The 25,881-nt window shown below is 38.6% G+C and overlaps 1 protein-coding gene across 2 annotated transcripts in view; it reads right to left on the reverse strand.

Annotated features, from left to right (window-relative positions):
• The window catches only part of ntng1a (netrin g1a), a 290,034-nt gene that overhangs the window by 250,883 nt on the left and 13,270 nt on the right, over positions 1 to 25,881 (reverse strand). The window lies entirely within an intron of this gene.

Genomic DNA, 25,881 nt, shown 5'->3' on the forward strand with positions numbered 1-25,881 from the left:
TCTGATTACAAGCACTCCACAACATCCTCTGCTATTCGTAAATAAAGTTGTTGTGCGTGTTTAATCAATCGGAAAGTTCCAGTGAGACAATAAAAGCCAGATGAATTGGCTGTATTTCTATTTCATAGACATTACATTGCAACTGAAGCTTGGCGGAGACAGGGGGAGGCAGGATGTGACACTCCCTGTGCCCAGTGCACCTGCAAAATAGCGGCAGAGGCCTTGTACGTATTCAAGGTTGCTTCTCCTCCTTGAGGACCATTAGTAACAACCTTTCAGAAGTACTGATTGGAAGGAGCAGCGCTCTGCATATCAACAGGAAGTAGCATCCCCAGAGGTTGGCAGTCTGGTCGCAAAGGTGTAAAGAGGGGCTGACGAAGGGAGGTGGCGTGAAATGAACGAGAGGGAGGGGAATACGCAAAAAGGGGAAAAAGGGAAAAAAAGATGGGGGACAGCAACAGAGGAGTGGTAATTAAGATGCATTTAAAAGAGAATATGGTTAACAGGGGATGGGGGTTAGTTGTGAAGGAGGAATCACTTAATCAAGGCTTTTGGCAGACAGGGCAGGATGATAACTAAATCCATCAAATTACCAACATTGTGAATCCCTTAACGAACTATGTTTATTCTCACTGCAGTTTGTAAATAAATAAATATTTTTACTTAAACACACAGTATATTATTTCTGCTGATAGCGGTGTCTCATCAAGACAATGAAAACGACACTGAGGTAGCATGGGATAACGGCCGTTGTTAGCGTCATCAACCACCACTGCTTTTGGAAATCGGTCTGACGTGATTCAGACACAAATGCTCACGGACAAGATATATGGATTCATTCACGTACTGTTCAGTTACGTTCACCGACTTCCTTGCTCACTCTCTTGACGCATCATCTGAAGTTTTGCGCCAGGTGAACAAATAAAAATTCACTGTTGCCTTTAATAAAATTACACATTTCTCTGGGTTTGAACATTGATGGATGATGATGATTTTTGATTTTAAGGTCACGATTTGATTCTTGATCCTTTTTTTTGTTTTGTTTTTTCTTTTAGAACAGATGGCTATGCCATTTTTAGACTAGTCTAGGATCATTGGTTTTATGCCATGATGTCATTTAATTTTTTTTTTTTAAAAAGATACACATGTATCACAGCCTTATTGTCAAATTTAAATAATTTATTAACAAAACTAACTGTAAACAGAAGAAGTCAGAGGGTACCTGCCATCTAGTGACTCTTTTTTGTAACTGCAGTATGCACTCTTCACAGCAGATGTCATTCAAGTTCACAACAAAACATCCAATATGTGGTGACACATATATAAAGGTATGTGCTGTTGCATGTTGGTGAAGGATCTCAGTCAATATGTGGTGTTGTTTTCTCAGTTAAGTCTACTTCTTAATGATGTCACCAAGAACCAGGTACTGTTCTGTGTTGCGTGTGGACGCGTATGCTACACACGCATAGCAAGCCGACGGTGTCGAACGTGTCGTCGGGTTGCATTTCTCCAAAAGTTGACTCCATCTCAACTTTTTCGGCACGCACCATCGAAGCCAAAACGGACTACCCTCATTACAATGAATGGGAAAACCTGTGTTTTCGCCACAACGTCGGATCCAATCTGAATCCACTCGTCGCTACGACATGCTGTGTGTTTTTTTTCCCCTCTTGGCCCGCCTGCCGGACGTGACACTGGGGGCGTGGCTAAATCCTTGATTCCACCTGATTTTGAAGGTCGAGATTGTGACATCATTTCGATCAATATCCGACTTATAATCGAGATTGTGACACCCCTATTTAATAATGAAGTGCATATTTATAAAAAGGTTTACATTAAATGTCTGTGATAAATGTATTCCAAGCACAGTGTTGAAAGAGTTAAAAGGTTCATGATACTGTATTCACAGCCGTTCTGCATTTAGACTTTTTCCTCCTCTGACACATCTGTATGCATTATTTTAATGAAGTGACTGTGAGATTTCTTCATTTCGCTCAGGCAACAGTAGCTGTTTGATCACTGTGCTTCCTTCCTCTCTCCCCTGATAAAATGCAGCGCTTCAGACACAGCTCTGTGCCATGTTTTTTAAAGTTCAGATAACACACTATTAGATGTCATAAGATATGTTGTGCTGAAGCATTGAAACGAGGAAAGAGCAAGGAGCTGCGACACAACCTTTAGTTCAGCAGTCAAAAAATAAAAGAAAAAAAACTGAGATGTAACCTAATGAAGACATCCACAGCCAGAGACCTGCACTGCTGTGCTGTGTCACAGCAAAAAGGTGAAATATCACCTCAGCAGGAGAAAAGTGAATCAAACAACACACAGAGCAAACCTAAAGAAGAAAGAGTTTGGAGTGTACTGGTTCATCTATCAACACCATCTCTCTCTTCAAGGCAGAGCAGGCAGGCAGGAAAACCATCAGTCACATTTTTAAACAATAGTCTCTCCATCTTTGTCACCCGGTGCCAGCAGAATGACTTTACTTCAAATGTCTAGAGAGAGATCTGCGGAGAGTGCTGGATTTTTGGGGTCAATCTAAGAAAATGGCTGGACAGGCTGTCTTGGAGGTTTTACTTCAAGAGAGCGGTCCCTCGGTCCCCCTGCTGTGTGATGTTAAATTCTGAGAACTGAGGTAACTGTAACAGGCAGCACAAAGAGAACGTCAACATATTGATGGTGCAGCGGCTTGCTAGAAGGCATTGATTCGAAGAGTGTGAAGACTTCTAGGTGAAAAGAGCCTTCTATAAAAGTGTCATAAGTCATCGAGGTTATCTCATTGCTTTCTGTCTGTGCAAACACTGTCTGTCTGTAGCAAAGTGGAGGGTACACAGAGGTAAACATGCTACACCCTACTCTTTTATGGTGTTTTCGAGAATACCCAGCTATTGCCCCATACAGACGCCAACTTGATTTCAACTGACAAAAAATATGTGGTTATAGTTTCCTGTCATCCTCATGTGTAAAATCTTCTTCTGTATTCACCCTCTGGTAAACAGTGGTGGAATACACTGATACGTGCAGTAACACCTACAATAGGCTACAGCACTTACATTATCCTGCTGAAATTTGTCAAGTAACATCAAATTATGCAAACAATAAATATTTCCGCAATACAATAGAATCATAAGCCACACAAAAAAATGGCAAATTTCTAGAGAAATTCCTCCATCCGAGCACTACAGTGAGTGTGATCCAAACGTTTGAAAAAAATCTTGGAACACTCAACAACTTGTTCCAATCTTTGGGTTTTAATTCCAGTGTTTACTGAGCTGATTACTGTGAAATGTACATCTGTAAACAAGGAATGAATTAGTACCAGGGTCTACCTTTTGGGGGGGGTTTCCACAAGCACTAAAAGCTTTTTGAATAAGAATACAATAAGCTTAACAAAATGTAAAAATAAAATTTACTCAAGATACTTAGCAGATTTTTTTCTGGAACTCAAGAGCTCAATGATCAAACTCCATCCAATCACTACAACTTAGTTAAAAGCTCCAGAAAGAGCTAGTAGTCAAATTATTGTTTTCCAGGGTCAAGAAGGAAGTTAAGCTAGGGTTTAACAGGACTCCAGACTAACTTTTGGCATTGGTTGCACTAACTTTTTTATTTAGGTGCACCAGCACAAAAGTTAGGTGCACCCAAATTTTTCATCCTGTTGCCTTTTTACGCCACAAGTTCACATTATTATCGCTTTCCATATACATTCATATATTGTGTAAATGATTTTAGGCAAGAATAAGGTGTAAGTAAATGCTAGTCTTTATTTGAAGCACAATTATATTCAAAAAGAAAAAAAATACAGTGTTTAAAGTGCTACACTGAGCTGAAATTGAACAAACTTAAACATTTTAAGCAAAATAAAACATTTCCAAACAAAAAGTGCTAGTGTTTAAAGGGCTTCACTTCCTCTTTTGCGATGTCGCAGGCAACACTGAATTTAATTATCATTTCTGATTCCTCAGAGGACCTGAGGATTGCTGCCTACCGCTGAAATGCAGCCGGGAGAGGAGCCACTTTATTAACACACTTGTCCCGGCATGAAGTGTGTTTTTGCGAGACGTCATGTTTCTTCAACGTTTCGATACGTTTCGATTGTCGACCTGCTTACGAAGGCACTGTTACCAACCATGTTTGGACCGCACTCCTTACAATAAATGCAGTGCATCGAGTTATCTATTTTATTGTATCTCAGCCAGGGAAATTGTTCTAGCCAGTCCTTCCTGAAAGTATACATTTTTGGCTTTTTAGTCTGACTACTCTCAATTCTATGATCTCAGAATCAATAGGCCTAGACTCCATCTCTGTCTCATCAGATGCCATCTCCGCTGAAGGGCTTGGCACCTTAGGGACTGGAGGCCGGTGGCTGAATTAGCTCCTTGTCTGGACATGGACTGGGAATGACAGTAGGCCTACTCGTACTGGGCGGAACAGTAGGCTTACTTTTCTTGATGAAAAGGCTATCTATGTGTCTAACCCTCTTCATTTTTTCGTCGTCCGTTTCCTTTATCTGTTTACCGCAGGTGGTCAGGTCGCAATTTTGAACACACACAGCCCAGAGCAGTGGACAGGAATATCTGGACTACAGCCAATCAGAAGCAAAGACCCGCCCCATCTCTGTCTCTGATTGGTTTAGACCACGATATGGGCCTACCATTACTGTGAGTTTGGTCAAAGGAGATCAAACACTTCGTTCGCAGAGAGGCAACAGATGCGATGGAAGTTTAGGCGTACGCATTGAAAATGTTGGGTGCACCAGTGCGACCTAGGAATAATTTTAGGCGCACCTTTACAAATTTAGGTCGCATGTGCAACCAAATTGGTCACACTCTAGAGCCCTGTATAAGCACGGTCTCAGAATGTAGACATCAGGGATCAGGAGATGATTCCCAGTTTTTTTTTCTTTGCTCTAATCTTTGCATTTGTCTATCTCCTTGGATGTCTTAGAAATCAAGATTAATCAATCTTGTAAAGAAAAATTGTCTTTGCCTCACTGTTCACAATTCATAGACATGCAACTTATGACTGAGGGCCCCAAATGGATATTGGTTTTATTTAAGGGGTCACGAGTAAAAATAATGGGTGGGAACCACCATAGTTCAGTCATGTCTTTATCCTGGCACCTTCCACATGTTACTCTTTTTCTGCCAAGACCTGTTTTCATGACGCCAACTATGTTGTAGAGAATGTATACAACAATTGTATCTGTTGAAGCCGAAACTCTCAGAAAGACGACACAGAGGCAAGGTTTGTAGAAAGTGGGTTCTGTTTATTCCTGTACTGACCAGACATTTATGTGCCTCGAAATCTGCTTGCACAATCACACTTGCGTAGTGATGATCTAGACCATTATCAAAATGTCACAATGACCCTTGTCTCATTGTTCCATATCTTTCCTAGTATTTCATGTACTTTCCAATAACTCCCGAGTCTTGTGTGAGGGAGTGCGTGTATGCTCGTGCATGTGTGTGTGTGTGTGTGTGTTTATCCTGGTTGACTTGGCCCTACGTGTTGATTTAGAGTGTCCATGCGGTTATGTGTGTGTGTTCTCATCAAGTGTGATGTTAGTCATATTTCCCAATCTATTGTTTATCTCAGACCCTGAAGCAGAATAACACATTCATTCAAAGGTCAATACTGGTCATCTAGTCAGGCCAGAATTCTCAATACAACTAGTGAGAAATAACAAAATAAAGAGGGCACAAATTAAATTATTTTGTGAGTACACTCAATATACAGTCACATATAATCAACTTCAAATTTGTGTGAAGATTACTGGCCAACCTGTGGCATACTGACAGTATCTCTTGTGACTTCTTTTATGTTCTAAACGGAGAATACCAACTTCTGCCCTCCAATAGATGATTTAGATGGTTATGACTGTTTGATATGCTTTGTACATCTGAATATGTGTGTCATATGTGTGACTCTATGTCTAACCTGTACAGTATGTAAAGGATGCTAAATGAATTTCAGTGTAAACTAATGAAGTTGTATCATATCGTATACTAATTTGAAAAGACAACTTGAAACATGTTTGTTGACAACATGCAGCAGTAAGGCTTGGAGCACCCATTTACAATGAAAGCCAAATACGTCCTTTTTAAATCACGTACATAGTCAATGTTGCTACTGTAAATGCTGTATACTGTTTATTTTTGGCATTTCATACACAGTGTGGTTAGATGTTTTTCAACATGAAAATCATGTCTAATGCAGTTTTAATATGTTTTTTATAGGTAAACCATGTGATAACAACATAACTAAGCCTTACTATCCACTGCTTAGGTTTTAAAGGGTGAAACTTTGCAGCAGCTAAGGTCGCAAATCCTCTACAGGCACCAAGTTAAAAAGACACCCTCTGCTCTCCCTTTAGCCTACTGGACAATGCGAGGGGGCTGCTGACAGCCCAGAATTAATTGACATGCCTCCGAGAGGTTGTTCTCTAATAACATATTGATCCAGCAGGGCTGATATGCAAAGCATCTGCCAGCGAGTGTCGCTGGCGAGGTGAGACAAATGCCCTCAGAATACCTTCGACCGAGCTATGTTGATTAAAGGAGGTATTAGCGCCCATGATCACCAAGAACCAGCGTGTTAGGTATTCCACATTGAACCATGTCAGAACCTGCTCTCATTAGTAGATAACATTTTCCACAAGCATGAAAAGCTGTGACAAATTCACATTAAACTTTCATATATTACAAGAATTCAGCGAAAAATTCAAGATTTCAGGTTTCTTTGTTTTGACACAGTGCACCTGAGTCTTGACAGGATAAAATGTCAGCTTTGCTGCAAAAATGTGTCGAGTTTTCATATCCTAAAGCTGCAGTAGTCAAGTGGTACGAAAACAGTCATCTTGCCAGCATTAATCGCGTAGTAAAATATACTGGTCTAAAAACTAATATAAAAAGGGTACAGTACCACTGCAGTGTGGAAGTGATTATTTGTGATGGACATGTTTGAGCCACTATTTGTGTTGAACAAATTGTGTTGGCTCTGGTGTGCACTCGTTGCTGACAAAAGGTAACAAAAATGAACAATAAAGCCAGTGATGTAATTGAACTCATAACTAATGGAAACAAATATTAACAAAAGTGTCTCACATGGGAAGTACACTGAACTGTCCTCTGAAATGAAGGTGTTCTGATAAAAATAAAAATGTTTGTCCTCACTAAAAGATTTGAATATGAACAACATTTGTTTGGTTTTCATGTTTTTGTTGTTTTCTTTGTGCTGTAGCTCAATATGCCTGAGAGAAGACTGACCAAAGAAAGAAAAGCTGCGATACTGGAAGTATGTCCATGAAAACCGGTATTGACAGGGACATTTCTGACTCAAGCAAGGTCCTCCGAAAAGGTCAGACAAGACACTCTACTTTAAAAGAGACCAAAGTCGCTGTGGGTGAGGGCTCCCTCAGGCAGAAAGATTGTTTTGGTAAACTCATCTGCCATGGAGTGCTCTGCTTTACCCTCTCTAAACAATATGCAGGATGTGAAAAAAAACTTGAATTGCAACTGTGCAAATAAGTTATCATTTGTCAGCGCCAGCAAGGTGATCATCAATTTTATACATGCATACAAATTGGTGTCAAACTAGTTAATTTGTTTTGTATGTTTTTGATTGGTAACAAGAGCTCATAATGCTATGTTATCTAGAGAGTTTACCATGCTTCAGCTGCTCCAAGCAGAGACAACAAGTGCAGCCTTGAAGAGCCATTTGGTGAAAGTGCTGGGAAGTAAAAAAAAAAAAAAAGCACCTGAAGAAGATACTCAGTATGTCAATATATATATATAAAAACATACATATATATATAGTTAGTGGCAAAAGATTCCCATGACTGTCCTGCTTTCTGAAACAGCTGTTTTCTATTTTTGGAAGGACTGAAGCCTGTTGTGCACCAGCTGTGTGAGTATAAATTGTAGTTGGGGAGGTAACAGAGAAAAACTGGAAAGATCATTTCAATTTCTTCTCCTTCTAAATATTTCAGTGAAATAAATAACACTCAGAGACATTAATTAAGTCATTCATTTGCTTTGGACTTCCTCATGACCTCAACTGAGTCCCTGCCCCCATGAACTGTAGTGCTAAATACAGCTAGGTAAGGATAAAGGATAAGGATAAAATGAGGAAAAGTGCATGATAGAGAGACCATATTGAAAAATCATTGTTTTGGTGTGTTTTAGACATTTAATATTACCTTTTATGACATCATATCAAAGCACAACACTTCACCTACTTAAAAATATACTGTGAAAATAAATTCCCCTGCCCAAATAAAATACATCCAAGTTCAGATGTACTGTGTATTCCTATAAAAGAAACATTTACACGTGGTCAAAATAGAACCTCAGCACGCTAAAAGCCACTCTATGCAACAAACTGTCAGGTATATGTATAAAAAAGTAACTGCTGGTCCTGTGTATCATTTGACATTGACACCGCAGGTTTATAGAAAAACAGTGGACTCACAAAGCAACATAACACAAGCTCTACTACTTCACTATTTGCAGTGTTAGGTGTGGTCCAAAAAAAGTTTCACTTATGGCACAGAAAACAGTATTTCCAGCATTACTGCATGTCATTCATTTCAAACATGTGGCTTTGCATTGGTTCACTCTGGGACCTATGACACAGATATAAAAGTAACCTGTATCAATGTACAGTCACTTTTTTAGAGTTATTCCTATAAAATTACTATTTGAGATAGCTGAAATGTTGAGGGATTAGAACAGCAAATGCGTGGGTTCATCTGCTTGTGATAAATTGAGCATGACACTACCAAGAAAAAGTATTTTTTAAAATCTCTCTGTCTTACTTATTGTGTATTTCACAAACCACATTTTGGAGCCATGCCTTGTATGCCAAATCAATATTGAATTTTACCACTATGAAAATGACAATATAATATATTTACACAATTACTTATAAAGATCTAAAAGTAGATAAAAGCCAAGATAACAAGCTCTGAAATCAGCATGAACTGAAGAAAGACGGCTGAAGCTGTAAAATGTAACTTTTCTCACAGAAGATCCTTGCATCCCCTGTGGAATATCAGCATGGAAAATAATTATCACAAATCAATGTCCTTTACTTTCTTGTAACTTGGAAAGTGTTTTATCTGGCCAACAAAGTTACTTATGCAGCAGCAATGGACACTGCCCAGCAAAAAATTATAAAAACATCCATTTCATTCTGTCAATAGCTTTCACATATTTATCCATCTTCTTGATTGAAGTTGAATGGAAACGATTTGTCCATCAAGCTTTTGCTAACTATACTAAATTACCCATAATTCAGATGGTTGTGTTTCAAGTTCTTGGTTTCTATGGCTATGATGACAAGGAAGAGCAAGCAGCCAATCTGCTGTTCCTGGCTGGGATACAAAGCCCACTAATTAAAAGTCTGTCCAGTCTGTAGTCCTCCCTTTGCAGACAACTCTTATTGGATAGGAGAGCGCAGCCCTCTGTTTTGCATTTTGATGTCTTCATCATTGTAATTGCTGGTTAAGTCGCCCTGCATTATTGATGAGCCCATACGGTAAAAACAAACCAAACAATATGCATGCTAAACAAATGCCCTCCAGTGCACAATGTTCACACAGGCCTCCACAGTCTAAATCATTTTCACTTGTAGTGTCTCAGAGTTATGCACACAAGCAGTAGCCTTTGGGTGTTTCATACTTTCTGACTGGAAAAATGCCTGAAGGAGGGAACAGGGAGGCAATTATACACTCTGTCTACAACTGTGTGTTTCTGCTCTCTTTTGTGGCATATCCAAAATGGCACATGCTGTACATAATGCCTTCATCTATGAAGTGAATACATCTGAATACAGTTCATCTGCGTCCTTAACAATCCCTGGTGGTGAGTCTTAAAGCCCAACTTTGGTTAGAACCCAAAATAACTGATTCACTCCTGAGTATAGCTTAACACTGCAAGAACATCGTGACTACTGAATCAGGAACAACTAAATTTTTGGTAGAAATACACTTACTCACTCAATGAAATGAACACTGATAACAATAGCAGGTTCAGCATAGGCAGGAAATTAGGAAAACATGATTATCAATTAGTCACCATCCTGCATAAAACAATCACTTGAGCAGTGGTGTGAGTGACAAAATTAACAGCCTGATATGTCAGGACTACACTATATCAGCCTATCAGTGATGGGGACAGGGTTAACGTTTGTCAGCATATGCTGGCTTTTAGCCGGTATTTTGTGTAGTTGTCTGGCCGATGAAAATATCAATTGCCAAAACGTCTGGTGGGAAATATGGTGCTAAATATACCAAATAAATAACTAAATTTATCAATAGCACATTAATTAGAGCCAGACCAATATTTAATTTTTGGGGCATATACCGATATTATTGGGTAAAAAGTTCTGGTACCGATAAACTGGCAGAGATACACACTTTTTTTTTAAAAACAACCCATTATAATGTTAGATATTAAAGGTATGTTAGAGAGCCAGTATATTTAACAGTTTAACAATAAAATGTTTTGTTTAAAATCACACCAGTGCAGTAAACTTAATGGTAATTTAATTATACATTATCCCAAGCATCTTCTTCTGCATTCTAATCTCTAATAAAAAAAAGGTTTCATATCAAGACATATGGGGCAACATATACGCAGATACCGATATATCTATGATATTGGCCGGGCTCTAATATTAAATATCCTAATATTGTGTGACCTATGAGATATGTTCTCAAGACAACGTAAATATAAGCTTGTCATGAAAATAGTCATGTGCAATGTTTTTTCTCCACAGTGCTCCCCAGCGCACTGCCAGCAATTTTCTGCCTGAAAAAAATATTTCTGCACACAAGATTCAAAAGCTTGCTTTTTCTCAACTCAACAGCAGTTAACATGGCTCCAAAATGACAAAGGTGTAGCAGACATCCCTGGGCCAGTGAATCAATCTTTCAATATAAATGATAAATGTATCCAAAAGTCCTCCTTCCTCTGAATAGGAAGGAGCCCAGCCCTTAATGAGCTGCTAACCCTAAAGTAATTCCATTAGTCTGGGTTTCAGAAAAGAGTTTTAGTGTCTGTGATTATCTAAATGCTGTTTCAGAGTCCTTCTTGCCCTGATAACAATAATATTCTGCGGGACACAGTTTACACATTATGTATACAAACACTAAATGTGGACCACAACTACAGCACAGGCAGCAAACTGACTATTTGTGTAAGCGTTGCAATGGATTCGAGACCCCGATGTTAGTTACTCGTCATGCATCATGTTGGGCTTCGTCGTCCAAGTCAAATTTTATTAGTCATAAGAAAGTGACAGCAGAGCTCAGCAAACTGCATGAGAAGCTCTTACTTATGCGGAACAGTGGATTAGAGCTGATTGATAATTGTTTATGCCCTTGGCAGTGGTAGATATGTGTATTTCAGGAAAATTCACCAAAGCCAGGGCTACAAAGAAAAGGAGGAGTGCTAGCTAGTGTGCAGAAGTGGGTGGTAAGTTTAAAGATGCATATGAAACAGCCTGTTTGGTAAACACACTGTGCTACCTCCTCTCATTCTCTGAGATCAAGCCTGGGCTGAGGTGTGAGAGCACTGACACATTAAAGTGTCAGTTATATGAAATGCAACATGCCTTCTTTTTCATCAGAGAGAATATTAGTTACTACTAATCAAAAGCAACACAGAGCATGCAATCATGTTTTCCCCATTTTTATTTATTTTAGTTAATGGGACAAATTATGAATATTTTGGCTTAAACTAATCTCTCCTTTGTAATTTTGTATGTCTTTGAAGTAAACAACATGCTAAAAGCTGTAATAAATCTGATACTTACTTTTCTCTCAATTAACATAATGGGCTCATTCGAGAGTTGTGACAGGTTTGTGAAACGGCAGATAAGGCTGTTTGCAGTTTACTACCGTACTCATTAACTCGAGGAATAAAGCTTATTAGAAAAACTGACATCAAAGAACGTTTTTGACATAAAGCAATGAAAATGTGTTTTATATTTGCATCCATTTAAAATTTGGTTTTATATAAAGTTATTCTTGTGTTCTTCCTGTGTTTTCTTAAGATCCTCATAGCTAACAAATGGTACAATGTGTCTGTCTGTGATGCTGTCATATATGACATGTTTGAAGTGTGTCCACATGAACACGGGTATGTCAACTGAACAATGTGGCAGACAGTTGGACACTAAACTTTGTCCATTTATACTGTAACTAAATGAGAAACCATAACACTCCCATTCAGTGAACTTAACTTAGTAATTTGAATTGCCAAAATATTCTTGGTAAAACTGGTGATCTATAATTTCAGTTTGGCGCAGGCAAAGACATAGACTTAAATTTGCTATTTTGACAGTTATTGAGTCACAGGGCGTGCTGAACCGAGGAAGTCACATAATTAACCAAATGTCATAAACCTAAAAAAAAGGGGACTAATACACAGACTGCTGCACCCCCTTTTAAATAATTTCACTTTCATCCACAAGTTGTATCAGTAATTTTAACAAGAGGACAGCTAAGGGTAATCATACAATGTGGCCACTCCTTACCTATGACCAAGGCAAAGCATGTACTTACTATGATAATTATTTTCCTATTCCAATATTATTATTCATCTTCAGCAGTGAATAATGTATCATGATGCATATTTTACAAATAAAAAAAAGGTATATATGTCATTCTACTCTGATAGAAACAGCACTGCAAAATGATACTGGGGCAAACTAGGACATTTTGTATTACCACAGTTATCCATATAGACGATTTTTGTTATGGATATGGCTGCTGATACAATACATTTCTTACATATTTACAAGGATTTTAGCATGTTGATATGCTTAGCCCTTGTAAGAGATGGACACCGGAACAATTCAAAATATTCTAAAATTAGATCATTTGTAATTGATATAATCATTATGATTTTTTTATTAATTAATTTATAATGAGTTAATTCTTTCTTGAATTTTTTAAATCAGGTGCATGTTTATTAGTTAAGTACAATTTTTCAGTATGATAGGGATGCCTCGCTACTCATACTAAATATTGTCTTATTTCATTGGTTCACAGACAAAGACATTGTTTTTCAGCTTACAGTGGCTGATTTCATTGTTATTCAGTTTGCATAGGGGCATATCCACATCAGCCCATTTGGTTTATTTATCGTCTCTCTGCTTCTTCAGAGAGTGAGTAACTTTAGTGACAACAGATGTAGAACACAGCCAATACAACGCTGAAAAAGTCAACAGTCAAGTTTCAAACACTACCATTCACTACTAAATTTACATACGATGTACATAGGAAGCTACTAAAAAAATAATACATTTGTTAATCATTTTTTCTCTGTCATGAAGTGAAAAGAGAAATTTAATGTGAAAAATTGTAATTCAAATATTTTCACAAATATACAACATATCAATACATGTAATATTTAAGCCTCTTTATAAATACTCTATTTCAGTGAAGTCGTGGAACCTCTCAATGTATGCACAATGTTGTACACAGACTGATATCAATTATTGAAAAATGACAACTTCCAGTGGTGAAGTAACATTATCTGCTCTTCTATCAATAGCACGGTCTCAGACCAACCTCAAAGGTCATGAGTTGACTCCAAAAGTCTTGGCCCCGGTAGGCCTTAGTTATAGCTTTAGACTTGGCCTCCAGGAAACTGTATACTGAGCCCCACCACTGATCAATGCCTTTTCAGCGTGTCCCCACCCAGCACAGAAACCACATGTGGGCGTCTAACTGCCTGCCCCCAATCCATATCTCTCCGTTTCTGTATTTACAGCAAATGAAACATTCAGACGGAAAGACGGCTGACATCGATTGGCTTGTGGGTACACTATTTTGAGTGACATTTCATAAATGGAGCCGCCTCGTGAAATAGTAATGAGCCGATGGCGATTAGCATTCAACTTTAATATGGCATGATTGATTAGATATTTAAATTCACTTGGCCAAGGTTAAATATTGAAGAAAAGCATATGAAAATCCCACAAACAATGCATAAGCTATTGGAGGTTTTGCCTTTTACACTGTTTATTGGTCAATGAAAACCATGCCATAAACCGACTCGAGCCTCCCTGCTGATGGATCATTGTAAAAAGAAATGTGTGGTGATGAACTGAGGTCAGTTTCCTTTGTGAGCTGCTGTGTCTCTAGTTGATACTGAGGTGGGAGATACAAACAACCTTTCTACTGTGTCGAGTTAGATTTACCTTTTTTTACTTGGCACATAAAGACATATCAGGACATGAGTACCCTTTAAGAACAAGAGCAAGAATATTTACTTTTATAAAGAAGGCAGGATTATGTGCATTAGTGTTCATATCATAAGTGGTCATAATGCCTAGCCTGGCGTGCACATGTTGCTTTAAAAAAAAAATCAAGGACACGGTGCATGTAGTACACACTTAGTATTCCAGGCCTGCATGCAGAGAGAGATTGCACCTGTACAAGCTGTTAGGTGATGTCTGTGTCACTTGGATGACCAGTATCTGTAGCCAAGCATTTCCTTGAGGTATGGAATTGGTTGTCTCAGGAAAATCTGATTAGTCACCGCTGACAATGCAGAGACAAGGAAATTACTTTCTTGTGCATATCATTAAAGAAAAATCAATATGACGAATGTGGTGGGAGCCTGGGCTATTTATTGTGGCTGAAGTAAGGGCGAGGCAGGCTCTCTGTGCATTGGCCTCTTGTTATTGCATTTAATTTGTTCTCAAGACAGAACACAGAATGGTTCAGAGAGGCCTTGAGGTGCTTCTTGCCGTTTCCTCCCTTTACCATATGACTGTAAACGCCACCAACTTATTCCAACCTGTGACTTAATTACCGCAAAATAAATTGGCTCATGAAGAAATGCGAGTGGTACTTCAAGGTGAGACCTCCTCACACTTGTCTCCTTAATGCTCTCATTATCTGCACGGATTTGAATTCAAGCCTCGCACCAGAATGTTGCGAGACAGACTAACAAGACATTAAACCAACCACTCACCTCTGCTTATGTGGTGCTTCAGAATTTCTATAGGGCAAGTAATTGAGTAACCTCCTTTGCAAGTGAGATGTGTTTTTATGGATGAGGGCACATAAAAACTAAGTCATTCAAAGAAGTAGAGTTGATAATTTGACGTGGATAACTCTTCGAAGTACCGTGCTTAAATACTGTTGCACAATAAGTTCAAGCTGAAGCAATGTTTTAGATAATAAACTGAATGGCACCATAAGACAGAAGATGTTCTAAAAATGGAGCTGGTGTGTAAGATCCATTTTGCTGGAATCTACAATATACTCCATGTGTCTGCCGGTATTTTTCTTTACATCCAAGCCATGTCCGTTCAGTATTAACCATTCCTCCCCTTAACATAAGAGGTATTGAAATATATCTACATTATGAATCACATGCATATGCCCTCCCACGACATCTTGTGACTGTGCTCTTCCTGTTTGAGGTGAATTGAGGGTGGCACCATCCCGGTGCGTAAGATCACTGAAAATAAACAGCTTGATGCATATGGTGTGTGAAACCAACATTCTGATCTCCTCAGTCAGGAGCATCCTTGCAATGCTGCAGCCCAGACAGTCATCCTGCATACTTCCCTGACAGGCTGTTCTTTATTTCCTCTGCAGCTGGTGGGCTACAGGCACATAGGCGACAAGGCCACGTCATTCGGCTGAACTGCTTCTGTTTCCTCTTATCATCATGTTCATATCCATATTTGCTTGGGCCTATTTATTTATCTGCACTATAATATGAGGTTGTCGTTTGCACTGATCAAAATAAGCCTTTATTAGGGAGTTGTTGGTTTTTTTTGACAAATTAATGCCATTATATAGATCTGTTTTAAGTTTTTTCAAAGGTTAAATTGGTTTTGTACTTTATTCTTACCAATTTCACAAAGTCTCTCATACAATGCAAGTAGAAGACATTTATAGTCAATCCATTATTGCCCATTATCAATCACTGACATACATAAAGATTGATGACATTACAGCTCCTCAAGAGTGGAGCCAAAACATGTTAATCGTCCCCTGGTGGCTCGCTTCAGTATAAGTCATAAATCCCCCCATCCCAATGACATGGGCCAAACTAAAACCTCAACATACATGTCAAATACATTTTTCACACAGATGGTTTTAGTTATTTTCTAGTCGTTCTCAAGACACTAATGAGAGTTCAGTTTTCTTGTACATTTGTTGTTAATGTTGTAAAATGTCATGAATGACAGATGACACCAGCGAACAGGTAGACAGGAACTCGATATTGTCGCTTCACCACCTGAACACCACTGCGCATAATATGGCTCCAAATGTCTTTACTAGCACAATATTGCAGCACTCATATCTGGGATATTTTGGCTTTACTTTTGTACAGTGGGAGGAAGTAAAGGCATGGGGTAAGGGAATTAATTTTATATGTCAGTGTTCTCAACACTGAAGTTGGGGTTGTAACTATACAATGTAAAAGATGATCAGCTTCCAATAGCATGCTTTCACTATGCTTTGCCTAAGTCGCAAAGCATGTGAGAAAGATCCATTTTCATTCATTGTTTATTGTACAGGAGGTTTTTGATTTAGTTTTGAAGACAGTAAGGCAGATGGAATAGTTTGGTATCACCTTGCATTAGTTAATCTATAAATTAGTAAAGTGTTTTTGCAATTGAGGTGTACAATAGCGAAAATAGCTGTATGCTTTCCCACAGTCTTTGTTCATTTTATTCTATGGAGAAGACTGCAGAGATAGTACACACATTCTTCTAAGATTTCGATGATATCATAGACAAGGCAGGGAAATTCTGTCAGAAAGACGACTGAATATACTACAGAGCTTGTTCTTGGAAAATGGAAAGAGTTCATCCTAAAGATTAATTGGTTTGAGAGAAAGGCGCCATGTTTCTGAGTTCAAGGTGTGACATTTAGAGCCAACAAGGGAGTGAACTTCATTATTAAGATTTATGAAAATGATTCAGGTAGAAAATTCCATTCACCCTTCCTATTATTAATTCCATCTTAAAAAGCAAATTGAATTAAGTGGTGCATTATTCTCTCTAATTACGATGTCCATATTAGTTCTTTTAAAAAGTGACTGATGCTGAATAAAAGAGATGCAGAACACAAAGCGCTGTGACCTGACCAAAATGGAAAATGAATCAGCTTTGTACTGGTAACTCTTTGTTGTTCGAGTAATACCACATAATTGAAGAATCAAGCTCAGACTATGGAGTTGTCTTTCTCAGCAAAGTCTTGTTTGTTTCTGTAAAGCCAGCTTTGGCCATTAATACACAGGGGAGATGAGGAGTTATTGAACCATTATTGATTGCACACTAGGAAAGTCTAGCGATTTATATATATTGTCCTTTTCCAAGGCAAGCAACCAATAAGTATCAGAATGGCTGAATTCTATACTTTGGTGTTTGTAATTATGACACTAAAAAACAGAACTGAAGAAACACACATGTACATGTGCTTTAAACATGAGTAAGAAAGAATGTTATTGTCAAAATATTCCACAAATTGCCTTTTCAGTACAGTGGCATAGTGCCAAAAGGTTTGTTCGTACATTCATATTTAAGCATGCTTCCTGTTACATATTCCAGTCCTTCCCCTAATTAGTGCAAATGCAAACTCTTCTACAAACATTATTGGTGGGTGTCACAGTATCAAGGTGAAGGCTAGAGTAGAGAAATGTATACAGCCTGAAGCTACACATGGTGATTGGTCCAGCATTGTTACTTTTTTCAGTAATGTGTGACTGGAAAATGCCTGATTATGGGAGCTGGGAATGTTGGTGAGAGCATCATGGAATATGGTCCGTTGTAGAAGCAGGAACAATTTTAATAATAAGAAAATTGTAAACAAATTGTAGACAAAAAGCTGCTTTTAAAAAAACAAAAACAAAGAAAGAATACGTGTAATGTTTATATTGACCTAGAATTCACTAAATCAGCCATGAGTGTGGTGCCACCAGCAACTATGTTCCAAAACATTATGCAATATACAGTGAGAGTGATGGAGATAGCAATTAAAACCATGTTACATTATTTCCTGGAGATGAATTGTGAAGGATAATGTTTTAGAATGTCAAAACCCCAAGCCAGCATTATTTTCTACCAGACCATAATCAGTAGAAGGAGCCAAGATTCACTTACATTCATTTTGGGCCATATTTGCCTTAATTTGCCATCTGTGCATGTTTAGAACGGGATATCTGGACTCAGATGAAGTGTCCACAAATCTTCCTCAAAGTCCTGCTTTCAAAGTGCTGGAAAGCCCAGAGAGGGCTGACATGTGGGGGGTTTGATGTGCAAGCAATTTCCATTCACACAAAAGCCAGCAGATATTCTTGTGTTGCTTTGCCTCCCTGACTCAACGTTTGTTTAATTTAACAGCTGAGATCAATGCAATCAATGATCATTTTTCCAATTTTCATCCACATTTTCACCAGAAAAAATTTGTATGCATCATTTGGAAATGACATATCATTCGACAGCGAAAAAGCTGCATTTCTAAAGTAAATCACAATATAAAATCTCTTTTAAACACATTATCACATTTACTTCCAACGAAAGCAAAGGACAGAAAAGCACTGACGAAAGGTCTGTGCTGAAAAATTGACTGGTTTCTATTTTCAAGTTTCAAGGTGAGCACTGTCGTGGAGACATCAGGTTTCTTATTACTTGGCTTAACAGGCTCCCTTATTAAGGATTCTGGTTGGACGCATCTTCTCAGAGAATCCTAATTAGTGTGACTTTAACAAAAGACAGAAGATTGTGCCATCTGCCTCACATAACGAGGATTCCTCACTAATTAAAAACACCTAGGAGAGCAGTTAGGAAGTAATACCTGGTTAGGTTTGTAAGGTGAGGGAGATCTAATGAACATGAAAATTAGTAATACTGCTATAAGTTCCTCCTTTATAATGGCAGGCATTGTGTCTTTAGGGAAACACATTTGTGCATGACTAAAACATTTTTCCTCCACCTGTTAGAAATCTGAAATAGATGATAGAGTACTTATGGCCTAAATCAGCACACTAATGAATATGATTTCAAATACAAATGTATAGTTTGGTACATATAGTTTTTATATGGTGACAGAATTTAGAGGATTGGTGGATTTTAGGTGTTTTGCTCATTGCTCATTTTAGGTGCTCATCGCTCATTTGCTCAAGGTGAATGACACATAAATCATTTGCTGGTTAAGGGAAAGAATCAAACAAACAGGTTGGTGTAGTTTGTAAATCAAAGACATGTATTCACGTCATCTTGCCAACTATTTGTAATCATCAAAATAATGATGGGTGCATGCATAACGGTATTACGCTCTGAACTGGCCACAAAATGATTCTACTCTGCGAGAAGCAAAGCGAATGTCTGCACATCCTTAATTGATAGTTGAGGCTATAAACTGTTCCACTTCAAAACTTAATTCGTTAGAAATGAATTTGTCACAGAGTGTTTAGTCCTCTGTGCATGTCAAGATAAGGGAAAAAACAGGGTCAGTAACTGTCGGGCCACCACGACGTTCAATTTCACAGCAATTCTACCTATGTCTAATAGGATGAATGGAGGGAAAATAAACCATAACCATAAAGCATTTTGTGGATAATTAAGGTACACAGGAGCATGTGCTTCCTGTGCTGTTGTAAGTGCACTGACTATAAACTAAATTGATTTACATATTGTCATAACTATTAAAATATTATAATAGCTGTCACGTTCAAAGGCACTTTTCTTTGCGTTTTATTCTAGCTTAAAGCTACATGAATGGCTATGTCCAGCACACACACACACACACACACACACACACACACACACACACACACACAAATATATCATCTCTACCATACACTGCAAATGCCCTCCAGACACAGGTTTCATTTGAGCACATTCATTACCTTTTAATTGCCTCTAAATTGCAATGTGACCCATCACATCAATAACACTATCTTTGTAACAGGAGAAATGAACCTCAGCAGGGTTACACTGTGTGTGCCTGCGTGTCCTGAATGTGTGTGTGAATCTATGCATGCAAGTAATTGTATGTACAATGTTTATGTGCGGGATTGGTGTTTTCCTGTGGCGCAGTTCCATTTCAGAAGAAAAGAGGACAAGGTGTGTGCAGGGTACAAACAGAAGCTGGCACTTTGTGTCCTTAGCTGGGGTAGTCAGCGTGTTTTGAAAGGAGCAGATATTACAACGATGAAGGTGAATCAAAATGTGTTTCAATTTAATCCCCTCTGATTACACACTGTTGTGCCCTACCCAAGCTTGCTGGCGATGCTGATCTTAGACATTTCCCCCTGACCTTCAGCCTGTATAAAGGTGACATCATGCTGACTGAAACCCTTATACAAGAGGATTTGATTAAAACAGCATTACCAATCACCAGGAATCTACCAATATTAACTCCTGCATATTCTCACCAAAATGCCAGAGAATATACGTAATACTGTATGTTGAACTCAGAGAATTTCTGCAGAGTTTGTACCTGAGTTCCTGAAAATAAACAAACAGCTTTCAGTTCTCTCTGGGTGGTGGAAGGAGCTGTGCTGCATGATTTTAATTCCACATAAGCAGATGTCTGATATACAAGTTGACCTGTATGTGAACTCTTCAGGTACAGTAGAAAACAGCAGGGATTCCTCAAATTATTAAGACTCCAAATTTAAGCTTGTTGACGGTGGACAGGGAATCATGAACTACTAACAGTAATATAACAGTACAAATATCGCAGGTTGTGTCACAACCACTGCTACAACTGTTACAACTACTGCTAATACTGATAGACAATTTAGCTTACCTGGTTATATGAACATGAAAACTGCCACTGCTATCAACACTTCTAATAATGCTGTGTTTGTGCTTGTTTATTTTATTGGGCAATATTGCTATAAGCTTTTGAGTGAGGACATTTTGCCCCAGAAGGAAGAACACAGATGTAAAGGTGTGACAAGTCAAAATATCTGATGTTAAAAGGACAATTGTTGTCAGTTTCAAACTATTAGCCTGCCAGAGGGTATACGCCCAGAGCAGAGAGTAGAGTATGAAGAGACTGCTGCCACCAGTACCACTGTAACATACTGTATAAACTGTTATATATATTGCTACTTTTGCTATTACTTTTGCTGTTATTGAAGCCAACAGGACAAATACCACTACTACTGCTGATACAATCCAGAAATCTAATTGGAAAGTTTCATCTTTTTTTTTTTTTTTTTTCAGATTAAGAAGAGCACAACATGAATATTTGCAATTATTTCTCACAAAAAATATAAAATAGTGTGTACAATAGCAATGATCGCTCAGTCTTCAGGAGTTATGGCTGGTTGTACTATGAGTAGACAGGCTGATGAACGTTCATACTGTACCAAACTGCTGTGTTGTGAGGAGGTACTAATAGGGCAAATCTTTGTTTAAGTGCTCATTTCTTTTGTTTTTTGCACCAAGGAGACTAAACATGAAAAATATGTAAAATATGTTGCTAAAGAAAAAACACAGAATTTAAAGTTGCATGAAGCAACTTTGGTGGCTATAAATGGAAGCAAGAAGTAGAAGATGTAATCGTTTGATTTTTATTTAAAAGCCAGTAATCCTGTAAGCTGACATCAGTAAACTGCAGAACAAGCTCCTGTTTACCATGCTTGTGAATCTGTGACCAAAGAGGCAAAAACATGCAATGGTATTGAGCCCAGCTTTGACTTTGCTGTTTTAGAGATACTTACGTTTCCCTCTGAAGTTGTGGTTCATCATTTCTTGTGGGAGGAGAAGTATTCATACCCAACAGCAGAATGTAATTTGGGCAACAGAGTGAATTCTTAGTGTTTCAATAACTGGGAACACAACAATCCTTTTCGGGCAATGTAGCACAAATCATTCACATCACGAAAGTAATTCACCGATATCTCAAACCTTCATGGATTATAACTAGTATTTGTTGCCTGTACATAATAACCATTGCAAGCCTCTAACCTGTGATGGACAATCCAGGCAAGGGTGGGCTTAAAGGTTTTTGTCTTCATGCAATGTATGCCTGTCTAGAGTTTGTGATGGGCTCTTATACTGCAATCTACTGTAAGTCTGAAGCACAGACTGTATAAAATATGGACAGAGCAACCGGGTCTGAGAAGTGAAGCAAAAGCGCAAGTGCCTTAAACCTGCAATCTTGCTAAGGACCAGCAGGTGGCGACCTCACTGGTTTAAAAAATAATTAAGATTGTATGTAGGCTTACAAGAAAATGACCCCAATGACCCTCACTTAAATTATGAGTTTAGGGTTTTGTTTTTCAATCACTGGTTTCAAGACTTCTTCTCATTTTTGTGATTGACAAGTCCCTCCCACAGCGTGTCCTTGAGTTCTCAGTCTTATCCATTCGGAATATCCTCCCCAACTCCACCCTCTCGTCCAAATATACTTGGCTCCAAAAAGACAATATGGTAACGGCCATAATGATAAACTCAAGGCTTCAAAACAGTAGTCCCAAAACCAATGGGTGATGTCACGGCGGTCGCTTGTTGAGAGTCAGAATTCAAAAATACCAATCTAAATGCGTCCCAGAGAGTCTGCTGGTGAAAACACAGATGGGGCAGCATACTAATGTTTCTGAACTCAGAGTTTGATGAAGGGCACTGTTGCTCAAAACCTCACTACTTTGGTGCATTTAATAAATTGGTATTGGAGCCCTGCAGTCGAGCCGTTTATTTGTTTCATGTTTTGCCCACTTTTGACTCAGCACCTGCCCTTTTTTGGTTTGGATGTGTGTGCCTACTCCTATTTTCATAAAGTCTCTGAACTTCACAAGCAACTACAGCAGCTGATTTTCACAGATTAGCACAAGGACCAAGTAGGCTAGCACTGTATGCTCACAAAGACTTCTATCAGAACTAATCAACTGAATGGGAATTGCAACTGTAAAGTTGTTTCAGCACATTTCACAACACAAACACTATATAAAGTTAAAATTGAGGAAAGTATATTTCTGCTTACTGTTCACTGTGTGAACCATCATATTGCTGTGGTGTGTTTATTACAGCATACTCCGGATTAGATGCATCTACAATGGATAGCGTGAATTACTCAAACATTTGGCAGTGATAATGCACCTTGAGAAACCCATTTAAGGGAAACACTCAGAAAGGACCAGGACAGTGCTCACCACTAAGCAACTGTGCCAAACCAGGCATTCACAGTTTACACACATAACAAAACTCTCTGAAAAATGCCCTAATAGCTCATGGTCCAAAAAGTATTGTGATAAATGTAGGTCCTGCTATAGCCAAACATGGCTCTGAGCTTACAATCCCTCCAGCATTCCTTCAAATCAAGCTCCTGCAGTGTCCGACGCCAGACATCCACTCTGAACTCTGGCCATGTTGTTCATTACAGCACTGCAGTGAGCTGCATACCTGCATCCCCATTACCTTTGGGTATTGCTAGCCACAAAATTAATTAAAGTCTAATATAGCCTTGCCTGGAGAATGTGGCGGTCTGAGGGGTTGTTAACAGCAAATCAAGACTGGAGCCCCTTCCTGGATCTGAGAAAATGACTCTTAACTGTAAGGGACAATTAAGTGGGAGAGCACTGTTACCTGGTATTGAGGGTCTGCAGGGAAATCTTCAGTTAGGCCACACTCCTTTTCCACTCACTCTGTCAGCACTCATATCTCAGTGTTTGACACATTGGTTACAGGCAATTGTTGAGGATTTTCTGAGGGATTGCTTCTGTGTAAAGGTACTATGGCATAGTGACATAATACTCTGCACACAGTAACTACTATAGGACTCTGATTTTAATTTAGAACATTTTATTTAATTTTGCAACAAGAATTTGTTCCGTGATGCTTCTGCTCCCAGCTCTCCAAATAACACCTGTCAATCACAGTTCAAGAATATGACATTCTTTAGATGATGACCAATTTTCTGTGGCCCTGGTTCAATATCCAGGTCTTCTTCTGTTCTTAACAAACAAACTGAAAACCTTCACTTCCTGGGAACAGGAGGATGTTTCCAGGGAAAGACCTACCAGACACTGAGAGACAGATTTATACCTGTGAAAGCACAGGGCAAATTTGTCCTGCTCCTTTCATTGGATTTGTGCTCCCAAACTGCAGGTAATTAGCACCTGATTTAGTAAGGCAGCAGGTAATTACACAGTCAGTTGGGGGATCCATGTACAATATGCAAGCTCAGGAAAAATAATTACACTAAAGTAATGAAATAACAGATTCCAACACATCAAATGGCTGCAATTCACTGCTGCCTTTCGACCTATTATTTGGAGCATTTTACTTTCAGAATTTGAGCTGAATTTAAGCATATATACACACACACACACATACACATATATATATATATGTGTGTGTGTGTGTATATGTATATATATATATATATATATATATATATATATATATATATATATATATATATATATATATATATATATAAGGAATAATGTATTGTTCGGAGGTTGTTATGGAGAAATAAACCCCGACAGGTTGTATGGGGTTCCATACAACTTGAAGGGGCTTATTTCTCTACAGCGGTCTACAGCGTTGCTTCTTATGCTGTGGTTGGTGTAACGCGTTGAAAGTCCAGCTGTCTTGCTTATGTTGCTATATGTTGCCAGGGCGGATCAGAGCGCCGTCCCTAGCAACGGTCTGTTATACTTGACGACGGTCATTATGCAGAAATAACGGACCGTAGAACGCAGCGATGGACCAATCAGAGAGCAGCATTCAATAGAGCCGTGTAATAAATATATACATTGCCTGCTGCATGTCATTGAGAGTTTATTTCTATTACATGTACTGAAAATGGGGCACCCAAAGTACTGTACGCATATGCTGCTGAAAGACAGTAAGACTGAGTTAAATCTAATTTTAAAGTTTCCCATTTAAACATTAAACGCATATCTCCCGGGGCCCTGTTGCCGAACCAGCAACACAGGGGTTTGGTCATCTCTGCTCCCTGGCTGTGCAGCAAGCACCCTGCAGTTCCTCTCATCTCAACTCAAAAGTCTGTCCAGCCTCAAGTCCATCCCGTCTGTATCTGAGAATATTTGATCTCTGACAACAGTGTGCCACATAAGAGCAAGGACCAGACGTCAGTAAGATATATTGCAATTAATGGATCATATTTAAGCAGTTAAGCATTTGCAGCAGTTATTTCAGTACTGAATAGACTGCTTTAGTCAATTAAAAATGTCTATTGGTCTGGATTGTTGACATTAAGGCATGACAATCAAGAAGTTGCACCATTAAAAGATTGACAAAATAAACGTGTCTCAGTTCCATACTACATCGTTAATACAATGCAGACTATATACTTACCTTCAACCCATAGTCTTTTTTGCAGTTGATATACAAGAAAATAATCATCATACCTTACTGTTTTATACAACCAGAAAATGTTACACTATGTGCACCATCAGACATGAACTGACTATGACTTTAGAATGCCCTAGCTTTTATAAATGGAAAAAAAATGGTGCCAATGCATAGGCCAGGATCATTAAACACTCCTGACCATATGAATTGAATGACTAACCTCATGCTAATATGTCCCACAATTATATCTTAATACCAGCGATATCCAGATGGCTCATAAGGATAAAAATATTATAAACAAAGATAATACCACTGGCTTACAAAGCGCCGGGTACCTTGAAATCAAAGCATCAAAAGTCACGCAGTGAAACCACATGTCATCTGTAGTGACTTAACTTCAGTCCAAGCCATTCTCTTGGCTCAAGCTCTCCTCCAGGAGCTGATTATGAGTTCAAGAAAGAACTTTGTCTTCCTCAGAGCAAGTAAAGGCCACAGCCCTGTTGATCCATGAGGAAGAGGAAGTGGACTCATCAAAGCCTTCTGATCTCTTTGAAGGTACCT

This window comes from Pagrus pagrus (assembly GCF_965226575.1).
Source record: "Pagrus pagrus genome assembly, chromosome: 20".
NCBI classification, from domain to species: domain Eukaryota; kingdom Metazoa; phylum Chordata; class Actinopteri; order Spariformes; family Sparidae; genus Pagrus; species Pagrus pagrus.